Source organism: Lagenorhynchus albirostris, chromosome 16, assembly GCF_949774975.1.
Source record: "Lagenorhynchus albirostris chromosome 16, mLagAlb1.1, whole genome shotgun sequence".
Taxonomy (NCBI): Eukaryota; Metazoa; Chordata; class Mammalia; order Artiodactyla; family Delphinidae; genus Lagenorhynchus; species Lagenorhynchus albirostris.
The window spans coordinates 10,489,691-10,506,342 of NC_083110.1; positions in this window are offsets into that span (position 1 = coordinate 10,489,691).

Genomic DNA, 16,652 nt, shown 5'->3' on the forward strand with positions numbered 1-16,652 from the left:
TACAGGGAGGAACCTGAATATTGAGCTTGGCTCAGGCAGAGGGCTATAGCTTGGTGGGGCAAGGGGGGTTAGGGTGCAGGGAGACCAGAAACCAGGGAATGGTGACCTTTGCCTGTCAAGGCTGGAGTGAAAAATTCTGAAACATGAGAGGCTTCAAACACATAGCCAGTTTCTCAGAATTTTGAGAATACTGACACAGGGCAGGAACTTGAAAATCTAATCTCAAAAACACAAGTAGATTTTCTTTTTCAGTACTGAGAAAAAAATGAATAGAATTCAGGAACTGCCAGTAGGATGGGCCCCTGGCAAACACAGCATGCTATCAATAAAAGCACAAGGTCATACCAGAGGTAGATTGTACCTTACCCAAACTACAAACAATCTGAGTCATATTTAAAAATCTACCAGAAAGAAAACTCATAGGAACAGATGGCTTCACTGCAGTTGTTCTAAATATTAAAAAAAGACATAATACCAAACTTCTATAAACTTTTCCAGAGATAGGAAGATAGGAATTTTCCTGTTCACTTTATGAGGCCAGTACAACTTTGATACCAAAACCTTTAAGACATTTCAGGAAAGTAAAGTTACAGACCACTATCTTATGAATTTAGATACAAAATCCTAAAATTAAAAAAATTCCAGCCATATCAAAGGACAATATATCTTGACTAAATGATGTTTACTAGAGGAATCAAAGGATAGATTTAGTATTTCAAATTCAATCCATTTGGCCTTCTACTCCTCTCTCTCATTCTCCTTTCTCCCTTTGCACTTTGTAAATTTCTCTTCTGCCTTCCCTTCCTAGAGTTGAAGAGGCAGAATAGGCCTGCCGTGAGGGATGAGAAAGGTGTTGTGGTGATGTGCCAACCTGCATCAAGAGTGCTGGGGGCAAATGGAAGAGACGGTTAGCATGGCTGAGATACTGGTAACATTGAGCAGATAAGTAAATGTATTGAAGATGATGAGAGCCAGGTTCCTCACTGTTAGAAAAGGTATCTGTAAAAATGGAAAGGGGGGAAGTTAGAAAACCACCTGGAGTGTTGGACTGGAATGATACTCATTTTAACTACACAGAAATAATTATAGTAGTCATTGTGTGTGTGTTTGTGTGTATTTTATGGATCTGTCTACTGACAGCTCAGTAGCACTGAGCACACCAATTACCAGGTTATTAATTACTAAATACTATCCTCCCACCAAAAATGGAGGTCTCTGGAGTGATAGCTTATTCCAAGTCAGAGATGGGGAGAAATATCTACCAGACAATAAGAAAATGTTCTAAGAATTATGGAAACATGTCAAAAGAACCACCTTGGACAGGTTCCAGTGGCCAAATTTGAGACAGTTTGAACATCAAAACAAATAAAAATAGCATCATAATATAAGTGACTTAAAAATGTGAATCCAATAATTTGTACAGATATAAATAAGTGAATAAGAGGAGGGAAAGCTTTCTTTATAAGCCAACTAATAAATGTAGGAGGAATAATGGCAATAGAAAAAACACTATTTGGCAACCATCATACTGGTGGTTGATTCAGTAAGTAGGTGCCAACATAGGCTAGAGTTTGTGGGTAGAAGTTTAATGAAGAACAGGTATTGGCATTATCTCCAAATATTTCGCCACAAAATACTAATCAACTACAAAGGTGAAAATGGTGATTTTTATGATAAATCTGGCAGACACCAACATAATCAAGTGATCAAAGTTCACTTCACCAATGGTAGGACAGGTCAACGTAATGTACTCCCTGGTGAGATGCTCTGAGAAGAACCAACACATTTGTGCTGTATTCTTACCAAGAAAGCATAGCCAGAGTATGCTAATGCGGAAATATCAGATGAACCCCCTTGAAAGGTTATATTATAGATTGTAAAGCCTGTATTTAAATTGTCAAGGACATAAAAGGAAAAGACTGGGAGACTGTTCCAGGTTGGACTAGACTGAAGATGTTTTAAAATAAAAACAAAAAGGAAAAATAGAATAGTTGGGACAATAAAGAGTGTGTAAATTCGATGGTAGTGTTTATTTCCAGACTTGGGTCCATAGGTAAGTAAGTGTTTTGTTTCAGGAAAATACACACTCAAGTACATACGGGAAACGAAGTCTCGTGTCTGCAGGTTATTTTCAAATGCTTTAGAAAAAGAGTAATGAGTGTGTGTGTGTGTAGAGACAGAGTTCAAGTATGTGCTCAAGGGACAGATGGAAGAAATGCAGTGCACAGGGGGAAAGTGGAATGAGTTTTTTCTACTAGTGACTTTAGTAAGTTTGAAATCATATCCAAGCAATACTTAAAAGTTTAAGTTAATTGATGTAGCCTACCACATTAGAAAAAAATAAGTTAAATCATATTAGTGTCTCAGTAGATGTGGAAAACATTTGATAGAACTTTACACACATTCATGATTAAAAAACTACACTAGGAATAGAAGGAAACTTCATTAAAAACAAGTAAAAAGCTAATATACAACAAACATCAAACTAAGTAGACGAATACTGGAATATTTCTTCCTGATATTAATAATGGGACAAGGACCTCCCTGGTGATGCAGTGGTTAAGAATCAGCCTGCCAGTGCAGGGGACACAGGTTCGAACTCTGGTCCAGGAAGATTGCCACATGCCACTGAGCAACTAAGCCTGCGTGCCACAACTACTGAAGCCTGCGTGCCTAGAGCCTGTGCTCCACAAGAGAAGCCACTGCAATGAGAAGCCCACACATCACAACAAAGAGTAGCCCCCACTTGCCACAACTAGAGAAAGCCCACACGCAGCAATGAAGACCCAATTCAGCCAAAAATAAATAAATTTTAAAAAATAATAATGAGACAAGAATGCTTGTTACTGCCACCACTACTATCTAACAGTGGACTGAAGGTTTTAGCTAGGTCAGGTCAGTAAGGCCAAATAAAAATAAGACCTAAAAACTGGGAAGATTGAAGTAAAACTCATTATTTGCAGGGAATACCATTGTCTACATTTAAAAGTCTATGGAAAAATTATTAGAAATATGTGAATTAAGCAAACTGGCTATATGAAAATTATATTTTTATGTATAAACAACCAATAGAAAAATTAAATGATGCCAGGAGAATTGCATCCTTCCTGGATAGGGTGGCAAAGAACAGATTTATTCTCCTGCCTAGCATAATTGGGGAAAGGGGAAACAGAAAAATAAAGGAAATAATTATGTTCAAGTCACTGGACATACAACAGCCCTGAAACAGTTCCAGAAATCCAAAAGGTGCATCACAAAATTAAGAGAAGTTCAAAGACAAAAATAAATGAAAGGGTGTTAAGAATGATTTGTGGGGAGAAGACAAGATGGCAGAGTAGAAGGAAGTGAACTCACTCTTTACGGAACCATCAAAATCACAATGAACTGCTGAACAACCACTGCCAAAAAATAAATAAATAAATAATGCTGGAACCTACCAAAAAAGATACCCTACATCCAAAGACAAAGAAGAAGCAACCAAGAGACAGTAGGAGGAGAACAATCACAATAAAATCAAATCTCATATATGCCAAGTGGGCGACTGACAAAGTCGAAAACAGTTATACCACAGTTCTCCCACAGGAGTGAAAGTTCTGAGCTCCCAGCCTGGAGGTCTGGCAACAGGAGGAGGAGCCCCCAGAGAGTCTGGCTTTGAAGGCCAGCGGGGTTTCATCACAGGAATTCCGCAGGACTGGGGTAAACAGAAACTCCACTCTTGGAGGATGCACAAAGGGTCTTGTGTGTACCACAAGGACCCAGGGAAAAAAGTGGTGACCTCATGAGAGACTGGGCTAGACTTACCTGCTAGTGTTGGAGGGTCTCCTGCGGAGGCAGGGTTGGCTGTGGCTCACTGCAGGGACAAGGACATTGGTGGCAGCAGTTCTGGCAAGTACTCACTGGCCTAAGCCCTCTTGGAGGCTGCCATTTTCTCACCAAGACCTGGCCCCACCCAACAGGCTCAGTGCTGGGACACCTCAGACCAAACAACCAACAGGGCAGGAACACAGCTCCACCTAACAGCAGACTGGCTGCTTAAAGTCCTCCTGAATAAACTGCTGCCTGATAAACACACCCCAACATGGCCCTGCCTACCAGAACAACAAGACCCAGTTCCACCCACCAGTGCGCAGGTACCAGTCCTTCCCACCAGGAAGCCTGCATAAGTCTCTTAGCCAGCCTTATCCACCAGGGGGCAGGTAGCAGAAGCCAGAAGGAACTACAACCCTGCAGCCTTCAGAATGGAAACTGCAATCACAGAAAATTAGACAAAATGAGACAGCGGAGGAATACGTCCCAGATGAAGGAAAAAGATACAACCCCAGAACACCACCTAAGTGAAGTGGAGATAGGCAATCTACCTGAAAAAGAATTCAGAGTAATGATAGTAAAGATGATCCAAGATCGTGGGGAAAAAATGGAGACACAGATGGAGAGGATACAAGAAATGTTTAACAAAAACCTAGAAGAACTAAAGAACATACAGATGAACAATACAATAACTGAAATGAAAAATACACTAGAAAGAATCAATAGAATAACTGAGGCAGAAGAATGGATAAGTGAGCTGGAAGACAGAATGGTGGAAATCACTACCATGGAACAGAATAAAGAAAAAAGAATGAAAAGAAATGACGACAGTCTAAGAGACCTCGGGGACAACATTAAACACACAAACATTTTCATTATAGGGGTCCCAGAAGGAGTAAGAGAAAGGACCTGAGAAAATACATGAAGAGATAATAGCTGAAAACTTCCCTACCATGGGAAAGAAAATAGTCACCCAAGTCCAGGAAGGGCAGAGAGTCCCAGGCAGGATAAACCCAAGGAGAAACACGCCAAGACACATAGTAATCAAATTGACAAATATCAAGGATGAAGAAAAAATATTAAAAGCAACAAGGGCAAGGCAACAGATAACGTACAAGGAAACTCTCCCATAAGGTTATCAGTTGATTTCTCAGCAAAAACTCTGCAGGCCAGAAGGGGGTGGCACAATGTATTTAAAGTTATGAAAGAGAAGAACCTACAACCAAGAATACACAGCAAGCTTCTCATATTCAACAGAGAAATCAAAAGCTTTTCTGACAAGCAGAAGCTAAGAATTCAGCACCACCAGACCAGCTTTGCAACAAATGTTAAAGGAACTTCTCTAGGTGGGAAAGAAAAGACCACAACTAGAAACAAGAAAATTATGAATGGAAGAGCTCACCAGTAAAGGCAAACATACAGTAAAGATAGTAAATTATCTGCACACAAATATGATATCAAAACCAGCAATTATGAGGAGAGCACAAGTGCAGGATACTGGAAATGCATTTGAAATTAAAGATCAGCAACTTAATACAATCTTATTTTTTTGATATAGACTGCTATTATCAAAACCTCACAGTAACTGCAACTGAAAATCTACAATAGATACACACACAAAAAAGAAAAAGGAATCCAAATACAACACTAAAGTTAGTCGTCAGATCACAAGAGAACAAAAAAAGGAAGGGAAGAAAAAACACCTACAAAAACAAATCCAAAACAGTTAACAAAAATAAATGAAAGGATTTACTTAGTGTTGATGACTTTGAAGATTGATTTCTCCCTAAATTGAATGATTAATTCAATGCAACCCTAACTGCCATCCAACAGCAAGTTTTGTTGTTGGAAGTTATGAATTTAAAATGTATTTGCAGATGCAGTGACCAACAATAGCTGACACAGTCTGAAAATAGCAAAGTAAAGCTGCAGGACTCAGATTGCTACATAACTAGACTGTTACAGGCAGACCTCAGAGTTATTGGCTTGGTTCCGGACCACAGCAATAAAGTAAATATTGTAATAAAGCGAGTCACACTGGTTTCTCAGTGCATATAAAAGTTATGTTTAGGGCTTCCCTGGTGGCGCAGCGGTTGAGAGTCCGCCTGCCAATGCAGGGGACACGGGTTCGTGCCCCGGTCTGGGAAGATCCCACATGCCGCACAGCGGCTAGGCCCGTGAGCCATGGCTGCTGAGCCTGCGCGTCCAGAGCCTGTGCTCCGCAACAGGAGAGCCCACAACAGTGAGAGGCCTGCGAACCGCCAAAAAAAAAAAAAAAAAAAAAAGGCAGTGGCGTACTGGGAGGAGACAACTGCAGTGCATGTTTCTAACCAAGGATTCTTATACAAAATGTGTAAAGAGCTCCTATAAATCAAAAAAGTCAGAAAAGTTAGCAGAAAAACGTAAATTGAACATAATTTACAAAGAGTATATTTAACTGGTAAGTAAACATGTGAAAACTTGATCAGCTTCAGTAGCCATCAAGGAAAGGTAAATTATAACAAAAATTTAATACCACTACACACCAGAATGGCTAAAATGATTTTTTAAAAACTGATGAAGATATGAAGGAACTGGGATTCATACAAGTTTGGTGGAAATCTAAATTGTACACTTTGGGAAACAGGCTTTTTCTACTAAAGCTGAGCATGCATGTTAATTTTGGTTTTTTTTTTTGTTTTTTGTTTGTTTTGCTAGTTTTTTGTTGTCGTTTTTGGCCATGCTGCGCAGCATGCGGGATCTTAAGCATGGAGTCCTAACCACTGGACTGCCAGGGAATTCCCCTATATTTTGGATGTGTAATTGTACTTCTAGGCATATATCCAACAGATAAATACAAATATTTTTACTGAAAGAGTATTCACAGTAGTACTATTCTCAATAGCCCGGATACAGACAACAGCACAAATGTCCACCAGCACTAGAATGGATATATAAATGTGCTCTATTCACTCAGTGATACACTCTACAGGATTGAGAATGAACCAACCACAACTGCACGCATACAAAAGAAACAGCACAAAGGAGTATATACTGTATTTCACTCAAAAAGGCAAATTTAATATGTGGTGTTGGAAGTTGGGATGGTAGTTGCCTGGATGGTGACAAGTTGCAAGGATTGACTTGAGGGAGCTCCTCTGGTGTTAACAGTGTTCTGGTTTTTTATCTGCATATTGATTGTAGGTGTATTCACTTGGCAAAAGTTATTGTGAATATTTATATATATACTCATAGTTTAGTATAACTGTTCCTTAATAAAAAACAGAAAGTCTGAAATGTTGGCTCTCTGAAATCCCTCCAATAGTTTCTCAGTTCTTAAAAAACACACAACACATAAGATGATCCATTAGGATAACAGCAGTAAGTATGTATGTGAAGAATCCCCGTGTGTTGTGCTAAAGGTATGTGAATATATTACATAACATATTTTGTCCCCTTAGCTATGTGACAAAGATTTTTCACGTTAAATGCTAACCAATTTCTCTTAATATACATTTTAAGGCAAATAATATTTTACAGTTGTCAAGTTTACCTTACCTAGTATATGTTCTCTTATGGTTTCCTGGCATATATAAGTGGATATGGCCAGTGTTTTCTATTAACTCTTTAATAAAGAATTTAAACATTGTGTTTATTAAGTTTTCATGTGCCTCAGCATCTACCAGTGGGTATAATGAAAATACTAATTAAACAAAATAAGCATTATCATGTTAATTAAAGAAAGCAGATTTGAACTACTTCAATTCAACACAGTATTGCTTTCCATTATATGAAGAAAATATCCTGTTAAAATGTTCAGATGAGACATCTAGGTATGAGTTGTATAATCCAAGCTAAACAGGAAATACTTACATCTGTATTATGATGTTGTGTATATATTTTTTCCTATTCCTTTCTTCCCAATAAACAGGAGGATATAGAGTTAGATACTAGATTGCTTGAGTTTATATGCTCTCTGGCTTTGTCTCTTAAAAGATTTATGACAAATTAACTATCTGTACTCAGACCCTCATCTATAAAATGGGGACATTAGTAGTGCCTACTTTATAGCGGTGCTCAGAATAATTTATGAACTATGAGTTATGCATGCGTTAGCTGTTATTTCTTGAATTAGCTTTCAAACAATTGAAAGATTCTTACAAACTCTTCATTCCCTATACTCATTTTTTTCCCTTGGTAGCATAGCCTTGATTTGTATTTTTTTACCTTAGCCTTAGAATGCTCAGAGTAAACCTTGGTTAGATTAAGCCAGTCATGGAAAAGTTTCTCCTCAGGGATTTGTTTGGGATTGGCACATGTCCTCATTCTGGCCAGAGCTGTTTGCAGAGGTGTTCTGAAAACTTCTGGAAAGGCTTCTTTCTTGTGCAGCTGAAATTTTTCATGTCTGGACATGACCCTTAGTTATATCCTGCATCTCTGAGCAGTAGGTGAAGACTGAGGGTGGTAGAGCAGAGAGTGAACAGATTTGGGTTCATGAGGACGTCATTCAGCTCTATAACTGTTCTGCAATGAGGATAGTTGGAGGCTGTACTCAGCAGTGGGCAGAACTCAGAGTAGCTTCCCTGCCCAGGCAGGGCCATAGAACAGCCCCCAAGGCTGGCAAGACTCTTGTTTGGGGAGTTAATCAGGGAGAACTGTGCCCCAAGTTCCTTGGCCAGACATGGCCCAGTGTCCTGGTTCTGCAGATGTGCAGTGCTGCTGGCCATGCTCTCTGAAGTGCTGTTGGGTTAAGCCGCTTTCCAGGCGCTCGGGTCAGGCTTCCTAGTAGGGTGGGGCTATGTATTAGCTCCCCTGCCTGGCTGGAGTGGGGGGAACAGCTCCACCAAGCCTTGCAAGGCTATTTTTTTTTGTGGTCTTACCTCAATCCAGTTCTGTGGTCCTGCCTGGGCAGGGAAGCTACTCCATAGCTCTACCCATTGCTGAATACAACCTCCAACACTGCCAATCAGGAAACCTAACCAGAACTCCTGGGAATCTCAGTAGCTCACCCTGCAGCCCTGATTACAGTGGCACTTGAGCAGAGAGTTTGGCCAGCAGCTCTGCATCTGCAGAACAGAGACAGTGGCCCCATTTGTCCAGGGAGCTTAGTGCACAGTTCTGTCTAACCTGATCCCCAAACAAAGAGCCCTGCCAGTCTTGGGGGCTGATCTGCAGCCCCAACTGGGCAAGGATGCTCGTTTATAGCCACACCCAAAGTGAATACAGCTTCCAGCCTGGCTTGACCAAGAAACCTAGCCAGATCTCCTGGGAATCTGTGTAGCCCATCCTGCAACTCTGATTACAGCAGCACTTGAGTAGAGAGCCCATCCAGTGGCCCTACCCATTTGACAGAGCTAGGACAGTGGTCTGTCCGGTCACGGAACTTGGTACATATTTCTGCCTAATTTGATCCTCAAACAAGAGACTTGCCATGCTTAGGGCCTGTACAGGGGCCCACCCTAATAGGGAAACTAATTTGTAGCCCCTTCCATTGCTGAATAGAGCCTTCAGTCCATCCAATTAGGGAGCCTAACCAGAGCACAAGAGGAGCTGCCTAGCCCATCCAACACCCCTGCTTACAATGGCACTTGAACAGAGAGCAAAGCCCTTGGCTTTCCTCATCTGCAGGGCAAATCTGGTGGCCCCATGTAGCCAGGGAATTTGACGTACAGTCTTGCCTTATTTGGGTTCCCAAACAATGAGCTGTGCCGGCCCTGGGACCTGTTCTTCACCCCACCAGGGAAGAGAAGCTCATTCATAGCTCCATCTAACTGCTGAGTATAGTACTGATACCCAGTCCTGACTGTCCAGGAAGCCTGACCAGAGAACCCAGGCAATAAATAGCAGAGCCCATCCTATGGCCTCACTTGAGCAGGAAAACAAGTCAGCAATTTCTATTCAAATGTTTTCAGCCAGAGGCAGCCCCTCCTGACCTCAGAGCTTGGGCAGAGGCCTTGCCCCAAAAGAGGTGGAGAGCAAGCCCCAGTTGCCCAAAGTATGCTACCAGTTGACATGTCCAGAAACCGAAACTGAGCTGACTGGTGAAGAACTGACTTTACCAAAGTTAACCTGTGAAGTCTGGAAGAGGAGACCGTTTGCTCAAATGTAGAAACCAACATATGGATTCAAGGATCATGAAAAATCAAGTAAACATGACACCATGAAAGGAAACTAATAAAGCTCCAGTAACACCCTAAAGAAATGGAGATCTAGGAACAGTCAGACAAAGAATTCAGAATAATCCTCCTCTTAAATAAGATTAGTAAACTACAAGAACAGAGATACTTAAAGGATATTAGGAAAACAATGCATGAACAAAATGAGAAGTTCAACAAAGGAATCCAAAAAAATTGAGAGCTGAAAAAAAAGAAACTGCACTGAAGAATTCTGTAGTGTCTCAACAGCAGGCTCTACCATGCAGAAGAAAGGATCAGAGAGCTAGAAGTTATCCAGTCAGAGGAACAAAAAGAATCAAGATTGCAAAAGAGTGAAGAAAGACTACACGATGTGTGGGGCACCATCAAAGGCCACAATATCCTCATTATAGGAATTCCAGAAGGAAAAAAAGGACAGATGGCATATTTTAAAGCAGTAATGTCAGACTTCCCAAACTAACAGAAATGGACATCCAGATCCATGAGACCCAAAGGACCCCAAATATGTTGAATCTGAATAGGGCTACACTGAGACACATTATAATTAAATTGTCAACAATCAAAGACAAAGAATTTGCAAAGCAGGAAGAGAATGGAGACAAGTTACATGCTAGGGAACCTCCATAAGACATGGTGGATTTCTCAACAGAAACTTTCCAGGCCAGGAGAAAAAGGAATGATAAATTTAAAAATGCTGAAGGAAAAAAAACCCCTGTCAACCAAGAATTCTATATCCAGCCAAGGTGTCCTTCAGAAATGAAGGAGAGATAAAGACCTTCCTGAACAAATAAAAGCTGAGAGAGCTCATCACCATTAGATCTGCCTATAAGAAATGCTAAAGAAGCTCTCTGGAAGAAAAGGACACTAATTATATAATCATAAAAACATAAGAAGATAGGACAAAACTTACTGGTAATGGTAAATATATAGTCAAAGTTAGATTTTGTAATACAGTAATGGTGGTACATAGTTCCCTAACTCCAGTTTAAAACTTAAAAAAACAGTAAAAATTAGCATAAGTAAAAACATCTATTATATACGGAATATGAAAAATATGTAAACTGTAACATCAATAACCTAAAATGTGAGGGGGAAGAGAAGTAAAAGTGTAAAGCTTAGGAATGCTATTGAAGTCTTGTTATCAGTTTAAAACACGGTGTTATAATTTTAAGATATTTTATGTAAGCCTCATGGTAACCACAAGGAAAAAACCTGTAGTATTCATACACACAAAAAACATGATAATGAAGTCAAAGTATTCTAATTCCAAAAGACATCAAACACAAACACAGCAGGATAAGAAGCAAGGAACAATCGGTCTACAAAACAATCAGAAAACAATTAACAAAATGGCAATAGTAAGTTCTTACCTATCAATAACTGCTTTAAACATAAGTAGATTTAAGTCTCCAATCAAAAGACAAAGATGGCTAATTGGATAAAACAATAAGATCCAATGACATGCTTCCTACAAGAGACTCACTTTAGCCTCAAAGACATACATAGACTAAAAGTGAGGGAATGGAAAAAAATATTTCCTGCAAATGGTAACCAAAAATAGCAGTGGTAACTATACTTATATCAGACAAAACAGACTTTAAACTGACACTGGTAGAAAGAGAAAAGTTTTATACACACACACACACACACACACACACACACACGTAAAGGGATCATTCCATTAAAAAGGTATATAATATTTGTATATATTTATGCACCAACATTGAAGCAACTAAATATCAACATATAAAGTAAAACTACATGGGCTAAAAGGAGAAATAAACAGCAATACAGTAAGAGTGGTCTATCCTTTTTGAAAGTGCAGTATTAAAACCCCATTTTAATACTGCACTTTCAAAAAGGATAGATCATCCAGAGAATCAATAAGCATCCAGTGGTTTTAAACAGAACTACACACCAAATAGACCTGATAGACATATACAGAACATTCTATCCGACAACAGCAGAATATGCATTCTCATCAAGTGCACATGGAACATTTTCTAGGACAGACCATATCTTAGGCCACAAAACAAATCTTAGCAAATTCAAGAAGAAAATCATACCAAGTATCTCCTCGGACCACAATTACAAGGAACTAAAAATCAACAGGAGGATAACTGGAAAATTCATGAATACACAGAAAATAACAACACACCCTGAACAACCAATGTCTTAAAGCAATTAAAAGGGGAATAAAAAAGTATCTTGAGACAAACAAAAATGGAAAGACAACATACCAAAACTTATGGGATACAGCAAAAGCAGTTCTGAGAGGAAAGTTCATAACAATAAATGCCTACATTAACACATTATTGACTGGAGATGTATTAATTTTGTTACCCAAACGTTACTGACCAGAGACATATCAATATGTTTTTAGAGAGTGACACAATTTACATCACCATGCGAAGTTGTTAGAGCTTAGAATTGATCAAGGGTTCATTATACAACTTATGACTGCCGTTATCATTCACGTTTTGCTCCGTTAGGTTTTTGTTCCAACCTTGTGCATAGTTTATTACCATGAAGTTTTCAAAAATGACACATTGCAAAATTTTGAGTGAAGAAGAATTTTTCAGTGAAGTTTATGCAGATACTTTCTCTGACTGTCCGAGAGGCATATATACTAGTGTATCAGAAAATGATAGTTCTTCAGAATATAGTTCTGATTCAGATGATGTGAATATTAGACCAAAAAAGACAAAAAATCTTAGGTTCTGATATAGAAAGTGAAAATGAAACTTACAGTGCTGGAGAATGCTCCTTTGCTTCTACAGAGGAGTGGATTGAAGACAACATTTCAGGAAAATTAGAAGACTTTACAGGTGTGTCGGGTGTAACTGCTGAATGTAATAACCAGCAAAGTGTTAGTGAAATAACAGAATTAATTTTTAGTAACTTGTTCGAGTTGGTCACTTCTCAAACTTGTATCACCAACAAAATGAAAAATCATATAAAAAGTATGATAAGGTTTTAAAATGGACTGCTATAACCAACAGTGACATGAAGAAGTTTCTTGGATTAATAATTTTGATGGCACAAATAAGAAAGTCACACTGGAAAGGATATTGGTCGACTGATCCCTTACTTGAAACACCTATCTTTCCAAAGATTATGACGAGAAGAAGGTTCAAAGAAATAATGACATTTCTTCACTTTAACAATAACTTGGAAACTCCACTTCCTGCAGACAGAATTTCAAAAGTTAAACCTCTTTTGGATTATTTTCTACCAGAATTTCAATCAATCTATATACCCAAACAAGAGTTATCACTTGATGAGGCAATGATAAAGTGGAGAGGATGACTCAGATTCAAAACCTATAATCTGGGAAAACTCACAAAATATGGAATTTTGGTCAGGATGGTTAGCTAACGTGAAACTGGATATATATGCAACCTTGAGATTTACACAGGTGAAGGAAAGAAACTGCAAGAAACAATATTATCAGTCCTACAACCTTATCTTGGTTCATGGCACCATATTTACCAAGACAATTACTACAATGGTGTGTCCACATCTGAAATATTGTTGAAAAATAAAACCAGAGTTTGTGGGAATGTAAGAGAGAATCATCGTCTACCAAACCAATTAAAGAAGAAATCTAAAAATCTATGCAGGAGGAGGGGAATGACATTCTTACGGAAGGGAGAAGTGATTCTTCTTATATGGAAAGACAAGAGGCTAGTCCGCATGGTGACAACTATTCATGACGCCTCCACAGCATCTACAAGAAAGGAAGACAGAAGGATTGGCCATCAGACAACTAAGCCCACTTATGTATTAGAGTATAATAAATATATGAAAGGAGTTGATTGATCCGATCAATAACTGGCACACTTCAATATCTTCCAGAAAACTCGAAAATGGTATAAGAAAGTGGGTTTCTATTTGAGTAATGCAGGGGGCCCGGGTTCGATCCCTGGTTGGGGAACTAGATCCCGCATGCATGCCACAACTAAGAGCCCACATGCTGCAACTAAGAATCCTGCATGCTGCAACTAAGAGTCCTCATGCCACACTAAAACAGATCCTGCAGGCTGCAACTAAGACCCAGCACAGCCTAAATAAATAAAATTTATTATGGCCTTAATGCACAGAATAAAATGACTCACAAGCACTTTTAGCAGTAGCTAGAGAATGGATAACTGACCATTCTGGTGAATGTAGTGGTAGTCCCGCACCTGGTCCTTCTTGTGGCGTTTCTAAAAGAGCCCCCCACAAGTCAATCCACCTTGTCGACTATCAGGTAAAATAAAAGAACATATTCTAGAGGAAATAATACCCACAGGACTAAAAAAAATGCTGCCATAAAGTGTAGAGTCTGCTCTTCCAGGGGAAACTACAGTGAAACAGAGCATATTTGTAATAGATATTCTGTTCCCCTGCACAGAGGTGCCTGCTATACTACCTATCACACTCCAACGAAATATTAGAATGCTTTAGTAAGACATGTACAAAGTTTCAAATAAATACATTAAGTGCAAAAAAAAGTTGATATTTACTCAAACATGGGTGTTTCAATATTCACTTACATAACAAATTGCCAGCCACAGGCATTAGTTTCTGCAAAAATCCCCTGGTCAAATAGTGTGTTAAGAAACTGACACCGGGCTTCCCTGGTGGCGCAGTGGTTGAGAATCTGCCTGCCAATGCAGGGGACATGGGTTCGAGCCCTGGTCTGGGAAGATCCCACGTGCCGCGGAGCAACTAGCCCCGTGAGCCACAATTACTGAGCCTGCGCGTCTGGAGTCTGTGCTCCACAAGAGAGGCCGCAATAGTGAGAGGTCTGCGCACCGCGATGAAGAGAGGCCCCCACTTGCTGCAACTAGAGAAAGCCCTCACACAGAAACGAAGAGCCATACACAGCCATAAATAAATAACTAAATAAATAAATAAAATTTAAAAAAAAAAGAAACTGAAACCATGCCCCACAGGGTTAAAAAAAAAAATCTTAAAACCATGCCCCATAGGGTTAGTAGAAACTGGTGATTTACAGAAATTGAGTTTGTATTACAGCTTGCTAAAAACCCCTCTGCCTTCACTGAGCAAACTTGCCTTATTATTTTATTGCAAATTACATGCTCTTCAAGCTTCATGTAGCTTAAACAATAAAATGGTTGCCTGAGTTGTTTTCCAGGAACTTGCAGTCAGCTGAGTCTAGTTCAAGCTGAGCCAATTAAGACTGGTTGGGACCACTAATCCTAAGACTGGGCCTATGCAAGTGTTTGATGAATGGCTTTTTGATGTCAGAGTGCCCAAAACTAGACCCTCATATCATGCTACACACCTCCATATGTTTTTTCCTGATTACATATCTTTCTTTTGTTTTTAACCTCTTTATTGGAGTAGAATTGCTGTACAGTGGTGTTAGTTTCTGTTGTATAACAAAGTAAGTCAGCTATAATATACATACATCCCCATATCTCCTCCCTCTTGCATCTCCCTCCCACCCTCCCTATCCCACCCCTCTAGGTGGACACAAAGCACCGAGCTGATCTCCCTGTGCTATGCGGATGCTTCCCACTAGCTATCTATTTTACACTTGGTAGTGTATATATGTACATGCCACTCTCACTTCATCCCAGCTTACCCTTCCCCCTCCCCGTGTCCTCAAGTCCATTCTCTATGTCTGCATCTTTATTCCTGTCCTGCCCCTAGGTTCTTCAGAACCATTTTTTTTTCCAGATTCCATATATGTTTGTTAGCATATGTTGCTTTCCTCTTTCTGACTTACTTCACTCTGTATGACAGTCTAGGTCCATCCACCTTGCTACAAATAACTCAATTTCATTTCTTTTTATGGCTGAGTAATATTCCATTGTATATATGTGCCACATCTTTATCCATTCATCTGTCGATGGACATTTAGATTGCTTCCATGTCCTGGCTATTGTAAATAGAGCTGCAATGAACACTGTGCTACATGACTCTTTTTGAATTATGGTTTTCTCAGGGTACATGCTCAGTAGCACGCCTCCATTTTTGAACATATATCCCATGAAGAAAAATGTAATTCAGATACGCCTGCACAGAACACAGATTGCCTCACCTCTTCCCTACCTCCAATCATCTTTCCCCACACCTAAGACCATCCTGCTTCTTTATGCCATAAATATTCCAAGCCCCCCACCATTAGGGAGGCAGATTTGAGACTTGTTCTCCCATCTCCCCCCTTTCTTTGCCGCAAACCTCAGTGCCTCAGCATGTTAGCTTGTTGCACATCAGGCAAACAAACTTGGTTTGGTAACAAAACAAGAAAGATTCTTCACTCTATGCCTCAAAGTAGTAGAAAAAGAACAAACTGAGCCCAAAGTAGAAGGAAGGAAATAATAAAGATTAGAGCACAAATAAATGAGAGAAGAGGAAAACAACATAAAAAATTAATAAAACAGAGTTGGTTCATTGAAAAGATGAACTAAATTGACAAACCTTTAGGTAGACTAACCAATAAAAAAAGAGAGAGGACCCAAATCAACATTATAAATGAAAGAGGAGCCATTATAACTGATACTACAGAAAAACAAAGGATCATAAGCTATATGAAAAAGTATACACCAACAAACTGGATGACCTAGAAGAAATGGAAAAATCCTTAGAAACGTACAACCTACAGACTGAATCGGGGAGAAACAGAAAATCTGAGCATATCAATAACAAATAATGAGAGTGGACCAGTGATAAAAAAAAAATCTCTCAACATCGAAT